Raw genomic sequence first — 9,527 nt, forward strand, 5'->3', positions numbered from 1 at the left:
TATATATATAATAATTGTAACATATAACTAAATTATAATGCAACCTTATTTAGAACAACCATAACACTGGATGTTGAGTCGAGACGAGTTGAGGCGTCTCAGCTTGTTTCTCTGATAACTTAAAACCAGTTGGCTGAAATCTCTCTGGCGGTGAATGAAGACTGTGAAGACGACCTGGACCTCCCCGCCCTGAAGACCACATTCTTGAGTGTCTTGAAGCCCATGTAGACCTGTTTATTGGTGGTTGGCTCGCATTGTGATTGTATCTCAGCTGGTGTAACCTGCTGCAGGTAAGGAAGTGATAAGTTACCTGAAGCAGGTTCGACCAGACAGTCAAGACTGATGGATTCTCCCTTCCTTTATAAATTTGCTTCCACCATCAGTCCTCCAACACACCTCTACTGATCTACCTGAACCCGTTCACACACAGGTGAGTCCAGTCATCAGTAATGAAGGAGAAGAGAGGATCGGGCTGTGATACAAACATTCACGTTGGTTTGAACACGTGTTGTCTCTCCTCCGGCAGGTCATCGCGTCTCATCATGTCGGACTGCAGCAGAACTCGGGATGATGTGTTTACTCTCTTTCAATTCCAAATAGGCGACGAATTACAGCAGACGATCACGTTTTACGACAGGTGGGCGCTAACGTACAATCAGGTGAGTGGACACGAACATCTGTTTGGACTTTAATACGTTTTCTGTTGAAACCGTGACACCGTGAGACTAAGGTGGTTCGCTCTGTAACGTGACTCCGAGGTCGCTCGTTCTGTAACGTGAGTCTGAGGTGGTTCGCTCTGTAACGTGACTCCGAGGTCGTTCGTTCTGTAACGTGACGCCGAGGTCGTTCGCTCTGTAACGTGACTCCGAGGTCGTTCGTTCTGTAACGTGACTCCGAGGTCATTCGCTCTGTAACGTGACTCCGAGGTCGTTCGCTCTGTAACGTGACTCCGAGGTCGTTCGCTCTGTAACGTGACGCCGAGGTCGTTCGCTCTGTAACGTGACGCCGAGGTCGTTCGCTCTGTAACGTGACACCGAGGTCGTTCGTTCTGTAACGTGACTCCGGGGTCGTTCGCTCTGTAACGTGACGGCGAGGTCGTTCGCTCTGTAACGTGACGCCGAGGTCGTTCGTTCTGTAACGTGACTCCGAGGTCGTTCGCTCTGTAACGTGACTCCGAGGTCGTTCGCTCTGTAACGTGACTCCGTGACATCACTTCCTGGTGAAATAATCTGTGATGGTCATCCAGAACAAATGTCCGACGTCAGACGAACACGATTATAATGTGTTAGATGTTGTATGTTTAGCTTTTAGCTCTGCGCCGATAATGTTTCCAATCATGAAGTCCATGTGAATCAGCCGGTACTCCTCCCACCCGGTCCGGCTGCTAGCCCGGTCGTTAGCATCTAATAGCGAATTCATTAGCAGCATTAATTAGCGGTATGAGCTACTTTAAGCATGCTAACGCTAAGGGCTAATGCAGCTATGCTAATGGATGCTGAATCTGAGTACATGTGAAGTAAAGGTTTACAGTTTGTAGCCACAGCTAGCTCGGAAGCCAACAGTGGTATTTTCCTGTTTACAATGCCCTGTGGCATGAATGGGACTGTATTTTATTTAAATTGTGGTGTGTTGTGTGTAGAGGTTTAAACTGGGCTTCAGGCTCTTGTGGGTAGTGACGGCGGTTAAAGGCATGCTGGAACAAGCTGCTCAGACCGGCCTCTATCAGGTACCTCAAACGGGCCTTACGGGGACAGAACCACTGCCGCAACCGCCGGTAAGCACACACACACCTGTTGCTAGGAAACACGAGTTACGCGTCAATCAAGAGCAATCAACAACGTAAGCAGGAAGTCACTGTAGCATTCAGGACCAGCAGAGCCTTTCAAAATAAAAGACAATGTGTTTGAATGGTTTAGTGTTCATGGAAACAAGCGTTGTTGTTCTTCTTCTTGGTTTTCAGACACGTTTGGATTGGTGATCATGGTCGGGCGCCTGGAAGATGGTTGTCGCTCCCGTCAGGTTGTCAGGGAGCTCTGCAACCCGCCCAACCAGGTAAACCGGTAACAACCGTTAGCAAGGCTGTTAGCCCGTCTGCGGTCACTGTTTTTCAGACAGACAGGAGAGTGATGTGTCGAATGTGTGTGTGGTGTGTGTGTGTGTTGTGGTGTGTGTGTGTGTTGTGTGGGTGCAAGGAGGTGTGGGTGTGCAGTGGCGAGAGGCGATCACAGAGCGACATCATCACACGATACAAGAAAGGACTGGAGAGAGAGCTGCAGCTGAGGGAGGAGGACGGACTGTGGAGTCTAGTCAGAGTCAACGTCCACAGAACATGGAGGACCCACATGTGACCAGGATGAGAGGAGGAGCAGAGGAGGCAGGAGGAGCGCTACATCAACAGGAAACATTTACCTGTGACAGGAAGTCCACAGAGCAGCAGTCCACCATAAAAAACTGACTTCCGTTTCCTCTTTTCAGTTCCATCAACAGGAATGTTCAATCCATTGTTATTGTGAAATTTTCAAACTGTTCTTATGTTCTCATTAGTGATTCATTGATTGGTGCAGAGTATGGAGGCGTCAGCTGATCCCCTCACTGTTTACATATTCCTGCCAATCACACATAAATCAAAAATATTCTATTGAATGATCGTGGTCGTATTGTTTGAGGATTCATCAAGGATCAGTGAACCAGATCAACAATGGACGCAGTCCTCTCCGCCACGTTTGGGTCTTCCCCTCCATGCTAACGCACAAATCATTACAATTTAATAAACAGACTTGGACCGAGAGCAAACTAGACTGAGACAGAGGCTAATTAGATCTTAGAGAGCAACTTTTAGATCTGAGAGCAGACTTTAGAGCTGAGAGAGCAAACTTAAGACTGGGCCTTAGACCTGAGAAAGCAGCCTAGAACCTACGACTTTAAGATCGAGAGCAGACTTTAAACCTAAGAGCAGACTTTAGATCTGAGAGCAGACTTTAGACCTGAGATAGCAACTTTAGATCTGAGAGAGGCAGACTTTAAGAACTGAGAGCAGACTTTAGATCTGAGAGCAGACTTTAGACCTGAGAGCAGACTTAGACCTGAGAGCATACTTGAATCAGAACTTTAGAATCTGGAGAGCAGACTTAGACCTGAGAGCAGATAGAGTGACCTGAGAGAGCAGTCTTTAGACCTGAAAAGACTTTAGACCTGAGAACAGACTTTAGACCTGAGAGCAGACTTTATCTGAGAGACGCTTAGACTGAGCAGACTTTAGACTGACAGCTTTAGACGAAGGCAGACTTTAGACCCTGAGAAGCAGAACGTTAGATTAGAGCATTTGACTGGAAGAGCAGACTTTAAGACCTGAGAGGCAGACTTTAAACCTGAGAGCAGACTTAGACCTGGGCAGAGTAGACTGAGGCAGACTTTAGACGAAGAGCAGACGTTAGATCTGAGAACAGACTTTAGATCTGAGAGCAGACTTAACCTGAGAGCAGACGTTGAGATCTGAAGCAGAACTTTAGATAGCTGACTGAGCAGACTTTAGACCTGGAACAGTTACGAGAGAGCAGACTTTGATCGGAGAGACAAGTACTGAGAGGCAGACTCTAAACAACGTCTGAGAGCAGACGTTAGACGGAGAGAGCAGACTTTTAACCTGAGAGACAGACTTTAGACCTGAGAGGAGCAGACTTTAGATCTGAGAGGCAGACTTTTAGATCCTGAGAAGCAGACTTTGACCTGAGAGCAGACTTAGACTGGAGAGGGGACTTAAACTGAAGCACTATGAGAGAGCAGACTTTAGACTGATAGCAGACTTTAGACCGGAGAGACAGACTCGTTAGACTGAGTAGCAGACTTTAGATCTGAGAGAGCAGACTTTAGACCTGAGAGCAGATTTTGATCTGAGAAGACAGACTTTAGACCTGAGAGATTAGACGAGACTACGTTGACCTGAGAGAGTCAGACTTTAGACCTGAGAAGCAGACTTTAGACCTGAAGAGAGCAGACTTTACTGAAGACGCTTAGAAAGAGACAGACTTTGATCTGAGAGAGCAGACTTTAGACTAGAGGAGACAGTCTGACTTTAATAAACCTGAGAGCAGACTTTAGATCTGAGAGGCAGACTTTAGACCTGAGAGAGCAGACTTTAGAACCTGAGAGCAGACTTTAGACTGAGAACCAGACTTTAGACCGAGACCTAGATCGAAAAGAGACTGTAGAACCTGAGAGCAGACTTTAGATTCTGAGAGCAACTTTAGACCTGAGAAGCAACTTGAATGCTGAAGCAACTTTTAGACCTGAGAGCAGATTAGACGAGGCAGACTTTAGACCTGAGAGACAGACTTTTAGACCTGAGAGGCGACTTTAGACCTGAGAGAGCAGACTTTAGAAGCGAGAAGAGACTTAGCAGACTTTACTAGGACAGACTTGATGAGCAGACTTTAAGATCTGAAACAGACTTTAGACCGAGAGACAACTAATTGAGCGACTTAGCCTGAGAGCAGACTTTAGACCCTGAGAGAGCAGACTTAGAACCTGAGGCAGACTTTAATTTGAGCAGCTTTGATCTGAAACAGACTTTAGACCTGAGAACAGAACTTTTATGATCTGAGAGCAGACTTTAGACCTGAGAGAAAAAAAAAATAGGAACATAGACGGACTATATATAAGCCGGTGAGAGCAGACTTTAGATCTGAAGACAGACTTTTAGACTGAGAGCAGACTTTAAGATCTGAGAGCAGAACTTGTAGACCTAGAGAGCAGCTTTAACTGAGGGCGTGTAGACCTGAAGCAGGACTTTAGACTGAGAGAGCAGACTTTAGACTGAGAGCAGGGAGATTGAGGACGCTGAGAGCAGACTTATAGATTTGAGAGGCTAAGTCGGAGACGACTTAGACCTGAGAAAGACTAGACTGAGACTTTAGAACCTGAGAGGCAGACTTAGACCTGAGAGAAGCAGAATTATAGACCTGAAGAGAGCAGACTTTAGACTGAGAGCAGACTTTAGACCTGAGAAGCAGACGTTAGACCGAGAACAGACTTACCTAGAGAAGATTAGACTGAGAGAGGCAGACGTTAGAAGACCTAGAGCAGACTTTTAAAGATAAGACAGTTGATCTGAACCAGACTTTAAGTCTGAAGAGCAGACTTTAGAAGCTGGGAGAAGCGATTGAGAAGGCACTTTAGAACCTGAGAAGCAGACTTTAGACTCTGAGAGGAGCAGACTTAGAGAAGGAGCAGACTTAGACCTGAGAGAGCAGACCGTAGACTCTGAGAGCAGCGACTTTAGACCTGAGAGAGCAGACTTTAGATCTGAGAGCAGACTTTTAGACTGAGAGCAGAACTTGTAGATCTGAGAGACAGACTTTAGACTGATGAGAGCAGACTTTAGACCTGAGAAACAGACGTTTAGACCTAGAGAGCAGACTGAAATCGAGAGAGGCAACTTAGACCTGAGAGCAGACTTAGACCTGAGAGGCAGACTTTTAGATCTAGAATGACGAGAGCAGACTGTTAGACCTGAGAGCAGACTTTAGATCCTGAGACGAGAACTTTAGATCTGAGAGCAGACCTTAGACCTGAGAGAGCAGACTTTTAAGACCTGAGAGCAGACTTTAGACCTGAGGAGAGCAGACTTTAGACTGAGACAGACTTTAGAACCTGAGAGAGCGACTTTAGACCTGAGCAGACTTGAGACCTGAGAGAGCAGACTGTAGATCTGAGAGCAGACTTTAATCTGAGAGCAGACTTTAGACTGAGACAGACTTTAGACCGAAGAGAGCAGACCTTAGACCTGAGAACAGACTTTATAGACTGAGAGAGCAACCTTTAGATCTTGAGAGAAGCAGACCTTTAGAATCTAGAGCAGAACCTTAGGACCTGAGAGCAGAATTTAGATCGGGAGCAGACTGTAGACCTGAGAGGCAGACTGTAGAAGAGAACCGGAGAGCGACTTTAGACCTGAGAGAAGCAGACTTTAGGATCTGAGAGCAACTGTAGACCTGAGAGAAGCAGACTTTAGATCGAGAGCAGGACTTTAGACCTGAGAGAGCAGACTTTAGATCTTGAGACAGACTTTAGATCTGAGAGCAACCCTTTATAAGATCGAGAACAGAACTTTAGACCTGAGCAGACTTTAGACTGAGAGCAGACTTTAGATTTGAGAGCAGACCTTTAGATCTGAGAACAGACGTTTAGACCTAGAGAAGGCAGACTTTAGATCGGAGAGCAGACGTTATATCTGAGAGAGAGACTTTAGATCTGAGAGCAGACGTTAGACCTGAGAGAAAGAGCGACTTTAGACATGAAGAGGCAGACGGTAGACCTGAGAGCAGAATTTAAGAAAAGACCTGAGAGAGCAGACTTTAGATCTGAGAGAGCAGACTTTAGAGACCTGAGAGAGCAGACGTTGATCTGAGAGAGCAGACTTTAGATCTGAGAGCGACTTTAGACCTGGAAAAAGAGGAGCAGACTTAGACATGAGAGAGAAGACTTGACCTGAGAGGAAGACTTTAGATCTGAGAGAGCAGACTTTAGATCTGAGAGCAGACTTTAGAAAAGAACTGGGCAGTGTCCCGTTCGACAACAGTGAAAAACCACCGAGACAGAACCTTCTGATCCGGCAGTGTCCAGTTTCTAAAACAGCGAAACACAGCGGAACAGAACTCTGAAACCCAGCAGCGGTCCAGTCTAAACAGTGAACACGGCGACAGAACCTCTGAACCGGGCCGTGTCCCAGTCTAACAGCGCCACAGCGACAGAACCTCTGAACCCGGCAGCGTCAGTCTAACAGTTACACAGCGACCAGAACCTCTCTGATACCGGCCCAGGGCAGCGTCCAGTTAACAGTGACCACAGCAGTCGGGTTTGGCTCCTGGCGTTCGGGGCTGAGTCAGTTCAGTTAGCTACCCACTGACCGAGGTTAACCACGTTAGCGCTTCACTGCCTGATCAATGTTTAATCACAGAAATGGAAGCTAACGTTAGCAGGTGATGCTAACTTTAAAACAGTGTGAGCTAACGTTTTAGCAGTGAGCTAATGTTAGCTTTACATTAAAGCTAACTAAGATAGCTTGAAAGTTAGCAGTTGCTAACATTTAGCATTAAGCTCCAAAAACCAGCTGGATCCTCGTGTTAGCTGTGTTTATGTTAGCTTTAGCTCTGCTCCTGCTCAAATGTTTCCATCATGAGTCTGTGAATCCGCTCGGTACTCCAGGCCCGGTCCGGCTGCTGAGCCCTGGTTCTGTTAGCATGCTAATGGCGGAATTCAGTTAGCAGCAGTGTTAATTAGCGGTTACTACTTTAGCATGTTAATTCAGCTAATGCTAATGGATGCTATCTGATTTACAGTGAAGTTAACGGTTTAGTTGTAGCTCACAGCTAGCTCTGAAGCCAACATTGTATTTTCATGTTTACATGCCCTGTGGCCTGATGGGAACTGTAGTTATTTAAATGTGTGTGTGTGGTGTGTTAGATGGTTAAACGGGCTTCAGGCTCCTTTGTGGGAGTGGACGGCCGTAAAGGATGATGGAACAAGCTGCTCAGACCGGCCTCTATCAGGACCTCAAACTGGCCTTACTGGGACCAGAACACTGCCGGCACCGCCTGGTAGCCACACACACACCATGTTGCTAGGAAACACGAGTTACGCCGTCCAATCAAGAGCAATCAACAACGTAAACAGGAAGTCCACTGTAGCATAGGACGCTAGCAGACCTTTCAACATAAAAGACAAATGTGTTTTATGTGGTTAGTGTTCATGGGCAACAAGCGTTGTTGTCTTTCTTCTGTGGTTCAGACACGTTTTGATGTGGTGATCATGGTCGGCGCTCTGGATGATGGTTTCGCTTCCGGTCAGTTGTGTCAGGGAGTCATGCAACGCCGCCCAACAGGTAACCGGCTTTTAACAATACCCGTAGCATGGCTGTTAGCTCTGCTGTCAACTTTCATTCAGACAGACAGAAGTTGATGGTTCTGAGTGTGTTGTGTGGGTGTGTGTGGTGTGGTGTGTGTGTGTGTGAGTTGTGTGTTTGTGTTTGTGTGTGTGAGTGTGTGTGTGTGTGTGTGTGTGTTGGTGTGGTGTGTGTGTGTGTGTGTGTGTGCAGGAGGTTTGTGGCATGGCGAGAGTCGATCACAGAGCGACATCATCACACAGATACACGAAGGATCTGAGCGAGAGCATGCAGCTGATGGAGGAGGACGGACTGTGGAGTCTAGTCAGAGTTCCAACACGTCCACCGATACATGGAGGACCCACACATTGTGACGCAGGAGGAGCAGGAGGAGCAGGAGGAGCAGGAAGGAGAGGAGGAGCGCTTTACATCACAGGAAACATTACCTGTACAGGAAGTCCAGCAGCGCAGCAGTCCACTCATAAACCAACTGTGATTTTAAAAGAATTAAAGACAAAAAGTGACTTTCAGGCCTTTCACATCGTTTATTAATAATAAAAATCGTTTATTTCAGTATTTTAATGAATTCCATTTATTTAAAGTTTACTGACCAATCATCAGCCTCTGTCTCTGTGAAGTGAAGCCCCAACCTGCAGTTCCTCTAAACGGTCCACTTGAGGGCTGGCTCCAGCAGTGCGTCAGTCTCCATAAGTCCCCATGTCAAATGTCAAACTTCCAGCCGACTAAACATGTTACAGCTGGTACAAAAAACAGTTTTGGTCTCTGTAAGCTAATTTCCCCGTTCATGACAAACTGTACTGCGGGTGAATTTTATATACAACTCACTGTTATTAACCGTGTTGGTGAGTTGTATATTCCATATTAAGCTTAAGTTTGGATTGTGAAATGATCATATTTTTATTCAAAAGCGTAGATTTTCCGTTTCCGAGCATGGTTTCACATTCTCACATTTTGTGCTTGCACTCAGGATTCTGCTGCTTTCTTTCAAATGTGTGTTTGGACTCAAAAAATCACCTGTTTGTGCTCACAGTTTTCTTCATGGACACAATGTCAACCATATGTCCTGTGGCAGGTCTAAAGTCTGCCTCTCCGCTCTAAAGTCTGCTCTCTTCAGGTCTAAAGTCTGCTCTCAGGTCTAACGTCTTCTCTCAGGTCTTAAAGTCTGCTCCAGATCCTAAAGTCTGCCCTCTCAGGTCTTAAAAGTCTGCTCTCAGATCTAAAGTCTGCTCTCTCAGATCAAAGTCTCTCTCAGATCTAAAGTCTGCTCTCCGATCTAAAGTCTGCTCTCTCAGGTTAAATTCTGCTCTCGGTCTAAAGTTCTGCTCTCAGGTCTCTAACGTCTGCCTCTCAGATCTAAGTCTGCTCTCAGGTCTAAAAGTCTGCTTCTCAGGTTCTAAAGTCTGCTCTCTCAGGTCTAAAGTCTGCTCTCTCAGATCTAAAGTCCGCTCTCTCAGATCTAAAGTCTGCTCTCAGATCTAAAGTCTGCTCTCAGGTCTAAAGTCTGCTCTCAGGTCTAAAGTCTGCTCTCAGGTCTAAAGTCTGTTCTCAGATCTAAAGTCTGCTCTCAGGTCTAAAGTCTGCTCTCTCAGGTCTAAAGTCTGGCTCTCAGGTCTAAAGTCTGCTCTCT

At 46.3% G+C, this 9,527-nt stretch overlaps 1 long non-coding RNA gene across 3 annotated transcripts in view; it reads left to right on the plus strand.

Annotated features, from left to right (window-relative positions):
• The window catches only part of LOC113744660 (uncharacterized), a 13,890-nt gene that overhangs the window by 1,889 nt on the left and 2,474 nt on the right, over positions 1 to 9,527 (plus strand). The window contains exons 2-4 of one of the 3 annotated variants that reach the window (XR_003461715.1): positions 130 to 290; positions 384 to 430; positions 527 to 659. This is a non-coding gene — a long non-coding RNA (uncharacterized LOC113744660). Of the gene's footprint in view, positions 1 to 129; positions 431 to 526; positions 660 to 9,527 lie in introns of all 3 variants that reach the window. The other 2 variants (XR_003461716.1, XR_003461714.1) reach the window with 2 other exon arrangements.

The sequence above is a fragment of the Larimichthys crocea genome, unplaced genomic scaffold (genome assembly GCF_000972845.2).
Source record: "Larimichthys crocea isolate SSNF unplaced genomic scaffold, L_crocea_2.0 scaffold100, whole genome shotgun sequence".
NCBI classification, from domain to species: Eukaryota; Metazoa; Chordata; class Actinopteri; family Sciaenidae; genus Larimichthys; species Larimichthys crocea.